The sequence below is a fragment of the Brachycentrus maculatus genome, unplaced genomic scaffold, assembly GCF_059751285.1.
Source record: "Brachycentrus maculatus isolate JH-2025_06_01 unplaced genomic scaffold, ASM5975128v1 h1tg000173l, whole genome shotgun sequence".
In the NCBI taxonomy this organism is placed as follows: Eukaryota; Metazoa; Arthropoda; class Insecta; order Trichoptera; family Brachycentridae; genus Brachycentrus; species Brachycentrus maculatus.
In genome coordinates, this window is record NW_028280926.1 from 3012501 (window position 1) to 3027379 (window position 14879).

At 29.0% G+C, this 14879-nt stretch overlaps 1 protein-coding gene across 5 annotated transcripts in view; it reads left to right on the forward strand.

Annotated features, from left to right (window-relative positions):
- The window catches only part of FucTA (glycoprotein 3-alpha-L-fucosyltransferase A), a 39115-nt gene that overhangs the window by 9281 nt on the left and 14955 nt on the right, over nt 1–14879 (forward strand). The window contains exon 1 of one of the 5 annotated variants that reach the window (XM_088262148.1): nt 1–45. This exon is cut by the window's left edge and continues 35 nt beyond it. The exons of 1 other annotated variant lie outside the window; for it this stretch is intronic. The gene's annotated coding sequence lies outside the window, so the exon portion shown is untranslated. Of the gene's footprint in view, nt 46–4766; nt 5078–8555; nt 8712–13182; nt 13277–14879 lie in introns of those variants that run through there. 3 more of the 5 variants (XM_088262144.1, XM_088262145.1, XM_088262146.1) reach the window with 3 other exon arrangements.

The following is a 14879-nucleotide window of genomic DNA, read 5'->3' on the forward strand; positions in this document are numbered from 1 at the left end:
CTGATACTGCTGGTCATTTTTAGACTTGTGTTGAGTGAAAATATAGTGAGTTTTTAATTCAGTTTTTTAACGCCAAAAGTAAAACGTTATTTCATTTTGTCAACATATTTTTCTTTTTGACAGATACATACTTATATGGTTATTGAAAGTTTTTTTTTGTTGTCTACTTTGATCAATCGTTTTTTTTCATATCGTGGTAGTATATTTGTTCGGTTATCGGTTATCGTTTTTATCACTTCAGTTGAATTTCTTTCCCTGAATTTGGTGAGTAAATAAAAAAAAATTAAAATTAATTTCTTCGTAGATTATTATTTAAGTTGGTGTGTTAAAGCGTGATCAAAAATATAGAAAACCTTATTTCTATAAATTTAAATAAAGAGTAGGTGTTTTGTATTTCTTGTCAGCCTACACAACAAATAACATTTTTTTTAAAGCTAGATTTGTTAAAAAATGACGTTGTGATTCCCGACAATTGTGAAATGTATTCAAGAAATATTTATTTTCAATTGGCCTGGGTGATTGTGATATATTTTTCTCTATCCTAACCTAACATATATATATATATATATATGTATATATATATATATATATATATATATATATATATATATATATATATATATATATATATATATATATATATATATATGTATATATATATATATATATATATATATATATATATATATATATATATATATATCTTATTGTAATATAAATAATCAGCCCTTTTATTGTAATAATGTTGTTCCATAATAACAACGAGAGAAAGTATAAACCTTTCTGAGACATTTGATGAAATGTCAGATCCATTGTGTATCAAAATATCAACTCCCAAGATAATATTACCTTTGTACGTTCCGTCAAAAGATTTTAAACGCCAGTAAGTTTAAAATATTGTTTTGTTTTAGTAAATTAAGACAGTTAGACGGATGAGTATCCAGAGAATAATAGAAAATTACGAAAGGTACTATCCCATTTTTATAAAAGGTGAACAATATGATGAATATTTAAAAATCTGAGTACAAGAATATTTTAATATTGTATTTAACCACTTCGAGGGATTTTATCAAGTTTTTCACTGATATCTCAACGGAGAAAACGAATTTATTGAGATAAGTTCAAGAAATTCATGGTATTTAAGGGCTTTAGAGCTGTTAGTGGTTAATTTAAGTGTTCAATTTATACACCCGAAAATTTACCATTCTACCCATGATTGGACAAGCATAGAATATTATTCAAATTTGCCAAGTTGTATAAAAACTAGTTTTAATTTTAAGAAGAATGTTTCAGACTTCACATACATATGTACTTATATAAATTCTACCATCTATCTTTTTAAAATGTAATTAAAGTAATTATGGCTGAAACATTTACTTCAATAAATGAAATTATTTAAAAAATCTCTGATTTTTTTACAATTTTTATTATCTGATCTTATAAACAATATTTTGTGTATAAAAAATGCTTATGTACTTAAACACACTTACAATAGGAGCCAAATAATTAATTTTATAGATTTTATGTTTTTAATTATTTAATTAGAATATTGCGACACTAAAAATACTTTTATTGCTTTAATACTTAAACTAAATAAGAACTCAGATTGTACTATCAAAGCCATAAGCAATAATTCCGTATTAATATTATTTTATAATAAATAATAATAAAACCCTTATCCGCACCCCAATGGTGCATAGGGCACTGCTTCATATAAACACAGTGTTATCTTGATCGTTTACACATGAAGGAAAGGTGATCAGCCCTCCGCTTCAGGTACCAGTCCAGGGTATCATTGAATAAATATTTCAGTGAAAAAATCACTTACATTTATTTGACCCCCCCTGGGAATCGAACCCAGGACCTCCAGAACGGTAGCCGAGCGTGCTGACCATTACACTACAGAGGCGGACAGAATTGATAAAAATAATATCAATTTATTTGCATTCGATTACATTAACTTTTTTAACGATAATACAAAACGCCTATTTGCCGCAAATGACTGAAATAAAATAATAATAAAAAATAAATGCATTTTTTGGTCTTAACGGACCCCAACAATTCGCGCACTCCTTTCAAGAACGTCATAAATAAAAAATCGTCAATTTTTAGTTGTGCATGTTTTCGGAATGCCCAGAAAATGTACTATATCCCAGCAAAAGAGACATATTTTCAACTTAATATTTACCCGCTACAGGGCAAAAAATGGTGTTTTTGCATTTTGAAAAAAATTTATTGTTTAATTATTTTTTTAAAATAAACTTAATATTTTTCAAATGGAGAAAAAACCTTCAGGTTTTACCTAAAAAGATCTATTACACAGTAAAAAAATTCAATAAGTGGCTTGATATTTATTTTTAATACATTGTTTTATATTTTTAAACTTTAAAAACGTTCTCCTGAAAAATCAAGTTTTTTGATTTATGACGTTCTTGAAAGGAGTGAGCGAATTATGAAAACAAATGCTATAAAATAGTAAAATCTATCCTTTATAGAGTAGTCTCATAAAAAAAAAACATATTAACTGTGACCCTAACAAGTTGATACGCTTTCACAGATCGCACGCAAAAAGAGACGAACGATTTATACAATCGCGTTGATACCACGCTTCAAATGATGTATCTCTTTTACGTTGTACCTCTCCTTTCCCAGCAAAATGCGGTACAAGTTTTCTTCTGTCTACAGCGCTTGCTATCAATTGAATACGACTTGATCAATAATTTATTAGTCGGGTAATCGGAAGGACGAAGAATTATTTATTAGCAATCCCATTGGAAGCATAAATCATTTATGAGTTATTATAAAACCGTTTGGAAAGCCATTTCCAATTTATTTTCTCCACTTGTCGGCTAGCGGCGGTTTGACCTTGATAAGGGGGGTTGCTATGACGCTCCGCCATCTTGAATCGTGACGTCATGACCGGCGTTTTTACCATTGCAATATATGATTTTTGATCTTAAAATATGAATCCTATCACGTAATATGTGCATAAATATGGTTATTTGTAATTTAAGGGCTTTGTAGTAGAGTTTATGTAATTATGTACTTCATTTTTCAGAGGCTTTGTAATCAATTATATCTACCTCGTTCCCAAAATACATATTGGTACAATGAGTTATCCATTTAAAGTTTTGTATTGTTTTTTTCTTTTAAATAAAATATTCTTACGTAAAATGTCATAACAAAAAATTATATTAGTCTAACGTGAAACGAGCAAATTATTGTAGGTATACATTACCATACGCTGATTTTGTCATAAATGTACAATACGTAAATATGTATAAGTATGTATAATCGTATATACATACAGTATTTTTAGATGATTTATAATGTTCTTATATTTTATAAGAAAAAAAACCCTTATCAACACAAAAACCGTAGTCTCAAGACTTGTCGAAAGTTTTTTTTTTTTAATTTAAATATTCTTGTTTTATTCGGAAATAATAAATAAAATGTAGTAATAAATCAAAACATACAAATATAATATCGTAGTCATACTGGAGAAAGTGACCAAGTGCATTTTTTACAAAAACGAGATCATTGACTATTTGATATCTTACTAGCTTAATATTGCCCTAAAAAACATCCCAAAGGATTTTAAACATGGAAACATAATATATTGACTTTTTAAAAATGACTAACTGCATTAATGTTTATTTTCTTGCCAAGCAACAGTGACTTAAATAGCCCTCCTGAACATTTTACGTTTTATTAGTTGGTCACTTTCTCCTGTATGACCACGATATGCTGAATTTAATCAGTATAAATCGTTCCTATCTATTATACCATGTATTTAAAAAAATGCATTTTCAATTCCATAAACACATTTGTGAGTGGATCAAAACACAAAGACTTTTTATTTCTCAAAATAATATATCAACAATGATCCACAAAGTTAATGCTTTCAATATTCAAAACGTAAATAAATAACTTAAACCAGTCAATAATAGGTAACAAGCTGTATAAAAATCCAGACTTCCATATTCTTCTTCATCTTTATTTGAAATGTCAATATGAATTGATTTTTATTTGGTTGTAAATTTCATTAATATATTCAAAATAATATATCAATATGATCCACAAAGTTAATGCTTTCAATATTCAAAACATAAATAAATAACTTAAAACAGACAATAATAGGTAACAAGCTGTATAAAAATCCAGACTTCCATATTTTTCTTCATCTACATATATTTGAAATATCAATATGAATTGATTTTTATTTGGTTGTAAATTTCATTAAAATATTAAAAAGAATATATAAATATGATCCACAAAGTTAATGCTTTCAATATTCAAAACATAAATAAATTACTTAAACCAGCCAATAATAGGTCACAAGCCGTGTAAATATCCAGACTTCCATATTCTTCTTCATCTATATTTGAAATATCAATATGAATCGATTTTAATTTGGTTGTAAATATCATTAAAAGCTTATCCGGACCTGATGACATTGAGTGAATAAATCAAACAACCCTTTTTTTCTTCTTTTTTTAAAATTTTATTTGCTATGGACTCTCACTGAGAAATTATCTCAACTAACTTGATTATTATAAATTCACATTATTGTATTTTGGATACTATTTTATTTGATTTTAATGCAGAGATTCCTACGCCCAGTACCTACCTTCCTCATTTATTGACTTATTACCCTACCTATGCTAGTCCATATTTTCCAAACAACGGCACGCTTACCACTATGCAACAGCGGAGACAATACAAACACAGAGGGTGGAAATTCTTCAAGGAGGGGATGTTCCGGCGCATGCGCCCTGCGCCCCTAAGTCGTCTTATGGATTTTCATACAGGGATGCTGATTGACTAAAAGTGCGCCTGTCACACCCTTACTCCTAAAGGGTATCGGCAATGTCAAAATAATATTAAAATCGGGTGTTAAATAAAATAATAAAAGCCGGACACTGATTCGGTGAAGTCAAATGGATTTAACTTGGCAAAGTGACATAAAAATCATATAATTTCCTATGAACATAGTTGTACGTAGGTGAAATTTTCAATTGTGTCACGTGATTTTAAGTGCTTGATTCAGGTGAAAATTTGTGTTTGGAATTTTAATGTAAGTAATCGAAAATATTTCGAACTTTTATTGTGTTTTTGTGTCATAAATATTTTTTTTACAATAAATCTTTGTAAATCTTTTTTAACTAACAAACTATACCAAAAGAAACGTTAACATGCCAACGTTAACCCTTAATTGTGTATTTGAGAAATTAAAAATTAACGTTTGGTCACAAAGTTTAAAATGGAGACACGCCTTACCATTTTATTTTCTTAAACTTAGTATCTAGTAAGGAGTATGTCAGGTATTTTTTTATTTGTTTTCTTTTTTAATTGTTTATTACATTGAAAAGTACTATAATATGCAGAATTACATATTTTTTCTGCTACTTTAAAGATAATTTTCTTATTTTATTAAATAAAACAAAATTATGCATTTTACTAATGTTTCTATTCTAAAAAAAACGATAACACTTCTTTTGCCATGTAAAAAAAACATTTACACTCACATAATATCTTGAAAATATGTACCTTATTAAAATGTACATTTTATAAATTTTACTCAAGTAATGACAACTTATCTTATTCCTATTTTTTTTTAAATTACGTAGAGTAAAAAATCACTTTTATTCATTAATTTAAGAGTAAGATGGTTGGATCATCAAATGATTAATGATGTTCATTTATAATTTAACCTCCTATATCGAAAGATCTCATTTCTTTATATATATATATATATATATATATATATATATATATATATATATATATATATATATATATATATATATATATATATATATATATATATATATATATATATATATATATATTTTTTTTTTTTTTTTAATTTTTTTTTTTTTGACTTCTCATCAAAGTTGAAGAAGAATATGGAAGTCTGGGCATTTACGGGGCTGACGACCGTCATAGGCTGGTTTAAGTGATCACTTTACACACGTGTAACATTCACCAATTCTACTCATTATTGACAACCAAATACAACACTACTCAAATTCTTGGAAGTTCTATATTTATGAAACAATTTAGAAACTTTGTTCTTGAATCACTAGAACTTCACTAGGGACATCTATTGGTGAGATGTAAAGAAGCTTTTTACTAAGCAGAAACTCTTATATTAGTATGTGAGGTCCGAATCCTGGATCACACACATGAGAAACGCCAGAAAACACCATTTTCATTTTTTTATTTAAGCTTATAATTTGACCAGATAATTCATTTACAACTAGTATTTGGACACACTCAAAATGTTGTTAATCTCATTTCTATGTGTGTTCAAATGATTAAAAACACAATATTCCTCAACTGAAGTAATTTAATAAGGAATGTATATGGTAAATATGTCAATACAAGCCCTATAAAACCGGTATTTCAACCCAGTAAAAGTAAAGCCGATATTTCTCTCATCAATGATTTGCAGTCACTTTGTAGTAACATCTATCCATTTAAATTTTACTAGGTAAACACCTCTTTTTCTTAAAATTCTTCGTGAGACGTGTTTCGATGCATTCTGCATTATTTTAAATTATCGTATGTGTGGCAAAGTCCAAATTTTAGAGTTGTATCCTTGGGACGTTGAAGGATGAGGAAAATTTACACTTAGCTTCACATACGGTGTTTGAAAATGATGCGGATCCATCGTCACACGTAAATAATCAATTTTAAGAAATAGATGTATTTACCAAGCAAAATTTTAAGTTAAAACCGATATTTCTCGTTAATCTGTGATTCGTAATTCTAGATTCTACGCAACGATCGTCGCGTTTGTAGAATAACGTATCAACATCCTTTTCTATCTGAATAATTCACGTGAAAAATTTACCAAGTCTTAATTTATATTTCTTAGTTACAGTCTACTTATTGATTTGTTTCATCTGTGAATAATAAATATTTACCTTAAAGATCATGCAAATAGAAAATGAATTATTCAGTTCTTGACTATTCTGCGTAAATTATTTATGTTATTTATTTTATAAATAGTCAATGTCCAATTAATGTTTCTTAGAATGAATCACGTGAAATGGCGACAACTTAAAAAAAAATCTATTTTATGGTATTTTTTTTACGTTAAAAATGAAGTCAAAATACAAATATTTTTCCAATTCTCATTCGCACCCAGTGGTGCATAGGGCACTGCATCGCCTTAACGAAGAAAAGCTTTTTGGGAAGAAGTAAAAGAAATTTCTTATTTTACGAGATGTGGGTTCGGCTAAATATACAAATAAAATGTGTGATAATGTGTTTTTACTCTTATGTATGTAGGTATATATCACACATACACAGAAAGAAATATAATGTATTGCCTGAACAATACATTATTCAGTATCTACCACAAACGAATGATCCTGCTCGGTAACGAGGGTCGGCTTCAGAATTTAAAATTTTGTCAATAAACATGACATAAGTAACCTAAGTATACATTTCAGACATATTTATTTAAACTATATAAATAAAATACCTTTCTGGAGGTCCCAGCTACGCTTCTGGAAGTCCCTGGTTCAATTCCCATGTCAAATAAATAATAAATGTTTTTTTTTCACTCTGATATTTATTCAATATTACCCTGGACTGGTACCTGAAGCGTAGAGCTGATCACCGTTACTTCGTGTGTTAATACAGTCAAGATAACACTGCGTTTCTGTGATGCAATGCCCTTTGCACACATAAATGCAGTGTTATCTTGACTGTCAACGGACCGCAACCTTCGGGGTGCGGATAAGGGTTTGAAAAAGAAGATATAAAAAATATGTCCGTTTGTTCAAAATCTTAATTATCTCAGAAAAGAAAAAAAAGTGAAACAAATATATGAGGCGAACATGGTTGGTTATAGAAGCGTGGAAGGCATGATTAAATATTTCTTCTTCTTCTTCTTCTGCTTTTTGTTTGCCTTGTGGCCTGTTTTTAAGAGGGATTAGCCTCCTGCGATGTTGATTCCCAGCTGTTAATCCATCTATTTGGTGGTTGTACTCGTCTATCTTGGGATTGGCCGCACAGTGCAATGTGGGGTAGTCTGGATGGTTCCATTATCATAGCTCATAGCTCTTAAGTATTTTAAATACTTGTCACGAGTTGTTTACGAAGACTGTTTGCAAACACAGATGGGTGTGGCGTTCTATTCTCTTTACATACCCCTGCGGGGAAGCGGAGTGTTAGTTAGTTAGTTTAAAGATAATCTTGCACTTATAGCGACCGAGAGCTTAACGAATCCATAGGGATTGTTCAGTAAAAGCAAATAGTTAACAACATTTTAAGTGTGTCCAATTCGCAAATCTGGATTATCTCCAATTATAGGAGTTATTCCATATTATTATTTGACATCTCAACATAGATGGAGAAGAATATGGAAGTCTGGGCATTTATTTTGTCATGTCGTAAGCCCCGTAAATGCCCAGACTTCCATATTCCTCGCCATCTATGTAGAGATGTCAAAAAATTAAGCAAATAGTATTTATTTTATCTTCCACGGCGGTCCTGGACTATCCTTTCCACAAAAATGTCGTGCATTCTTAATTTCGGTCATAAACAAATAAACCACATTTACCAACTGACGTTTTCATCGTGAAATAGATGAGTTTGAAGTCATAATGTGTGTTGTGAAGCTTGTTGTTTTTATTTAAATTTAAACACAAAATTAATTTATTTCTCATTTTGGTTGTTTAAGCTAATAAACATAGGTGAGTTTTCTTTTCTGAAATTTTCTAACGATATTATTAACTAGTATACTACCGTTTGTTTGATCTTGTTTTTCATAATTTTAAACTAAGTCTGAATTTTCTTTGTACTACCACAATTCTTTCTACATTTGTTATATATACATATATATATATATATATATATATATATATATATATATATATATATATATATATATATATATATATATATATATATATATATATATATATATATATATATATATATATATATATATATATATATATATATATATATATATATATATATATATATATATATATATATATATATATATATATATATATATATATATATATATATATATATATATATATATATATGTATATATATGTATATATATATATATATATATATAAATATATATATATATATATATATATATATATATATATATATATATATAAATATATATGTGTGTGTATGTATATATAACAAATGTAGAAAGAATTGTGGTAGTACAAAGAAAATTCAGACTTAGTTTAACATACGATGTTTGAAAATGATCGGATCGAAAAATGTGTCTCGATAGATTTTCAAGTAGAATTTTAGTAGAAAAGAGTAAAATTTGTGGTCAATTATTAAAAGAAAGAAATCTTTTGAAATCATTTACAATTTTAAATATTGACGATTTTTCTACAGTAATAATAATAATTTTTATAACGTCGTTTATAATTTTCGCATCGTACTATACTTCATCAAGAGCGGTTTAGATCTTTAATTTCTTATCTTTTTATCTAAGATATGATATCGCTCACCCCTTTCAACAACGTCATATTTCACAAATCGTCAATTTTCAGTTGTGCATCTTTCCGAAATGCCCAGAAAATGTACCATATCCCAGCAAAAGCGGCATATTTTAAAATTAATGTTTACCCGCTACAGGGCAAAAAGTGTTGTTTTTGCATTTTGAAGAAAAGGTAATGTTTATTATTTTTTTTAAATGAACTAAATATTTTTCAAATGCAGATAAAACATTCAGGATTTACCTTAAAAGATCTGTTGCACAGTAAAAAGTTCAATAAGTGGCTTGATATTTATTTTTAATCCATTACATTATATTTTTAAACTTTAAAAACGAGCTCCTGAAAAGTCAAGTTTTTTGATATATGACGTTGTTGAAAGGAATGAGCGATATATATGTACGAAACTGATTTAAATAATACCATAAATTTTTATATTTATAAACTTATATTTTTACAATACTTTGGACTTGTTAACATAAAAAACGGACATATTTACGTCGTCAATTATGTCTCCCCAATACAGAGTTGAAGGACAGTAAAAATACAAATGACAATCCGTCAAAAAAAAACTGTAACTATTGGGTACATAGTTTACAAAGAGCAAGGTGCGAATATTTTGCATTTACATGAATTAGAAAAATAAACGTCGAATGAAAACATCACAGCGAATAAACCTTTAAAATATATATAAAATTATCATTAAAAAACTTGAATTTCGTAAAGTTTGTTTTCTTTGAAATTTCGACCCCAATGGCAGCGTCATCTCTTAATTATAACAGCAATACAAGTAATACAAAAATTGGTCTTGGTCTATTGGTCTTGTTGGCAGCTCCTTAAATATTGTATACACAAAAGCATTATGAAACAAAACATACTCAAAATGTGTTCTTTTTTTCCATTTAACCAGATTAAAGTTGGGATAGTCTAAAAGTATGACATTGCTATATTTATAAATATTTGACAGTCGTAATCTATGTCTATGATAAGATAATATATAATAATAATAATAATAATAATGGATAAGTACCTGTTTTGACGTTGGAAATGAAAAATGTAAACGTCATTTTTTTGGTCTAAACTATTTGATATAAAAATCTGTTATGTTTTCTTCTTTGACCCTATCCGTACCTACATACATTGGGTACCTGATCACAGTTTTAACAGGATGTCAACTTACCAACTAATCATCACGTCTTGTCTTCACACGGGTAGGCAGAGAGAATAGAACGCTACACCATTCTGTCTTTGCAAACAATCTTAGCCTCTATAATTTCATTAATTGATTCGGCAGTCACTTTTTGGTAAAATATATCCATTTTTAATAAATGTATTACTAAGTGTATTAAAAATGTATGCTGTGTATTAAAAAGTTGTATTTACTAAGTAATACATAAATTAAAAATCTTAGCCTCTTCTATATATTTATGCATCTCTTGAAAACAATCATAAAAAAAGAAAACTGTCGAAAGCAAAACGATTGCCTTAAAATTATCTAAAAAACGCTGTTTATATGTACCTTATAGGTTTACAACATTTTGAGTGTGTCCATTTGGATACACTCAAAATGTATTTACTTGGTCACAATATCTGGATTATCTCCAATTACAGTAGTTATTTTCATATTATTTTTGACATCTCATCAGATAAAGAAGATTATGGAACAAAGATGGAAGTCTGGGCAGAAAATATAGAACTTCTAAGAATTTGAGTAGTGTGATTGTCAATAATGGGTAGAATTGGCTAATGTTACATGTGTGTAAAGTGATCACTTAAACCAGCCTATGATGGTCGTCAGCCCCGTAAATGCCCAGACGTCCATATTCTTCTTCATCTCTGATGAGATGTCCTCCTTGTAGGTTTTTAAATATCCACTTGTATTGGTAAAAAAAATTAGGGCAACAGCAAACTTCTCTCCTGCTGTATCTTTTACTCTTGTATTTGCATCAGGCGGCAAGAAATGTCAGACGACGTGAATGTAAAGAATTTTGAAACTTTGTCTAGGCTTGCTTGTTGCTTTTCCCAAAAAGTCACTTATCATGTCACTAACGGTAAATGCATGGGTAGAATAGAAGGACTTTTTCCATTGCACCTACGTGTTTGTCTATTTTTCCGATATTCAAAGTTTTCCTTACAATTCTGGCTGATGGCATACTTATATATTATTTTTATAATGTTCTCTCCTTTACCCTAACAAGTAATACCACATTAGTGTCATTCACTATCACCATTACGTCTTGTTAACTTCTAGAAAATTTCGTGGTGGTTTTACAAATTTGTATTTATTTAATTGTTGGGTAATATATCCAAAATTAAACAAGGTTTATTGAATTGAATTCTACATTTATTTATGTGGATGTTTTTTTCTTTTTAAGACATTATCAAACAATCCTGTATTATTAAGATATTATCAAATACTCCTGTATTTATTTAGATTATGAGGGACATTGAAAGCTTTTAAATGTTAATTCACTGTAAAATCAGGATACATTTTTTTCCCATTTTCTTTAATTTTCCCAACTTAGTTCATAAAACAAAAAATTGCTTTGCAAGAGAAGGTCTGTCAGAAAACCTAGATGCTTCTGTATCAGATCTGGGAATGCGGTGGGACAATTTTCAATGCTAACTTACATCTTATTTGAGTGCAACAGTTGCTAAAGATGAATCATCTGTGCATTGAGTGACGTTATGTTCAACTGCTCTGAAATCGTGGACCAGTGACTGAATTAAGACATTTTCGTTATGCTCGTTCTGAGAAATAGTGGCTGTTAGGATCTTATTATGTTATCAGCTTCAATAACTAACTCCTTGGTTATCATTTCCTCGTAACCCTAGAAGACAATCGAAAGATACCTCGAAGTAAATACGAAACCAATACACCCACAATAATAGGTGTATTGTACGTAAAGTATATCTTGTCTTAAAAAAATAATTTTTAAAATTATATGTTCCCAAAAATTTGTCTCAACTTTTTGATTTTCTAATAAATTGAGTGAAAATTATATATATATTTTTTTGTAAGCAATTTAAGTTGGTATATTTCAGGGACCATAAGTTCTATCAAAATAAAATAAACACCGTTTTATAGATAATTTAATGTTTATTATTTCTGTATCATTTGTTTTCTTTAAACTTCAACCATTTTTGTGGGAAATAAATAATAAAAAAACGCGGGACACATTTTAAGGGAAGACTTCCAGGAACTTAAGGAATACTTAGCCAAAAATCAAAACTTTCAATTTTATTATAATATTTGACCTAAAATATGCTTAATTCGCCTGGACTCCATAGAGTGCAGTGAGGGGTCAGAATTAGCTCTCAAGAGAATGAAATTTCAGAGGAAATGTGAACGTATATTAACGATTTAATAGTAGACATTTATTCAAAATTATGAAAACATGCTAAGCTAAAAAATATTTTGCATTTTTTCTTGCCACGAATGGAATCAAAATCTCCAAATTCTCTCGTCAAATTTTTATATTTTGCAGATCCATTTTTTCGAAGAATCTGACGAAATTTGTCCAACGTGCCGCGTACGTCCTTTTGCGTTTTAGGCGTCAATGTGATGACATTAACGTGATCTTATCAAATCGTACTATTTGTACCTATGTACACAGTATATGTATATTATATCTAATGCAGATTCTACTGATAAGCATGTGAGATTTTTGGGACAAGGTTCTCTTTTCATTTGGTTAAGAGCTTCGAATGTGAACACATGGATTTACATTTATTGATAGAAAATAAGTTCGTGAATTATTATAAGTAACTTGTTTTGTCAGGTAAGCATTATTTAGGATTGTTTTTTTTTTCGCAACGAACTTGATGACTTGAACTTGATAAGATAATACATGTGTCACGCAGAACACGTCTACCTGTAATTGCTTTTATAAAATATTTGTTTAAAATAAATCACCCGAGACCCAAAAGGTGTGATAATTTTAACATAGGTGAATTAATATGTCATAATAATAATCTACATATATTTGATTTTGAGTATTCGAGATCGTAACTGAACTTAACAATTTTTTTTTACAAAATAAACACCATACTTATCAATATTATTGTACTCGTATTTTAAGTCATTCGTCCGCCTTCATAGTATAGTGGTTAGCATATTGGAATACCATGCTGGAGATCTATCGTTCATTTCTCATTGTATCAAAATAAATAAAAGTGTTTTTACTCCAATATTTATTCAATATTACCCACGACTGGTACCCGAAGCGCAGGTCTGATCACGTTGCCTTCATATAATAAACGATCAAATTATCAACTTGATGCAGTGCCCTATGCACCATTGGGTGCAGAAAAGAGTCAGTAATGGAAGGTATTTTAAGATGTTATCTTATATCATCATCACCTGTCATTTAAAATTACACTTTTCATTTAAACTAAATGAAATGAAAAACATCGGACATTTCAATTTCTGAATGTATCCATATATTTATCCCTCGACACAGGCGCGTATTTCAATAGGAAGCAGTACTGCCTCCGAATAAGCACAGTGTAATAATTTTTTTTTAAATGTGATCACTTAAACCGGTCTATGAGGATCGTAAGCCCTGTAGATGCCCAGACTTCCATATCGAGATGATTAAAAATTCCAGTAGTGATCATGTCTTTAAGAACAGTGTCCGTCGATGGTTGCTTCTCGTTGGAAGGGATAAGGTAGAAAGTGAATTAATTAAAGTCCAGGTGTAATTATTTTATTGTAAAACCTTTATACTGTAAATTGTTATTGTATCTATTGCATGTAATGTACATAATCTAATAATTAAAAAAAACAAATAATAATAAATTTTAAAAAATGTATAAACATGTAAGTATTTCGGCTCAACACAGGCCATGCCTAAAGAGCCGTAATACATATAGTAAAAAAATGTATGTATCTATGAAATAAATATAATTAATATATTCTTATTTATCTATGTTGAAATGTCAAAAAATTATTTCATATATACATATCGAAGTCGTACAGGAGAAAGTGACCAACTAACAAAACGTAAAATGTTCAGGAGGGCCATTTAAGTCACTTTTGCCATTTTTGTCATTTTTAATAAGTCAACATATTATACTTCCATGTTTCAAATCGTTTGAGTTTTTTTCAGGGCCATATTAAGCTAGTAAGATATCAAATAGTCAATGATCACGCTTTTGTAAAAAATGCACTTGGTCACTTTCTCCTGTATGACTACGAATGTTGACTGATACAGACTTGTATGATCTGTTTTGTATTTTTTTTACAAATTATTCGGAAGCATTTGACTAGTGGAAAAGTGACTTTTTCTTTTGTCATTTTCCCCTCGTGGCATACCTGTATAATGATGCTGTGTGTGTGAATAGGAATAGCGCATGGTAAATATGCAGATTAAGTAGGAAACT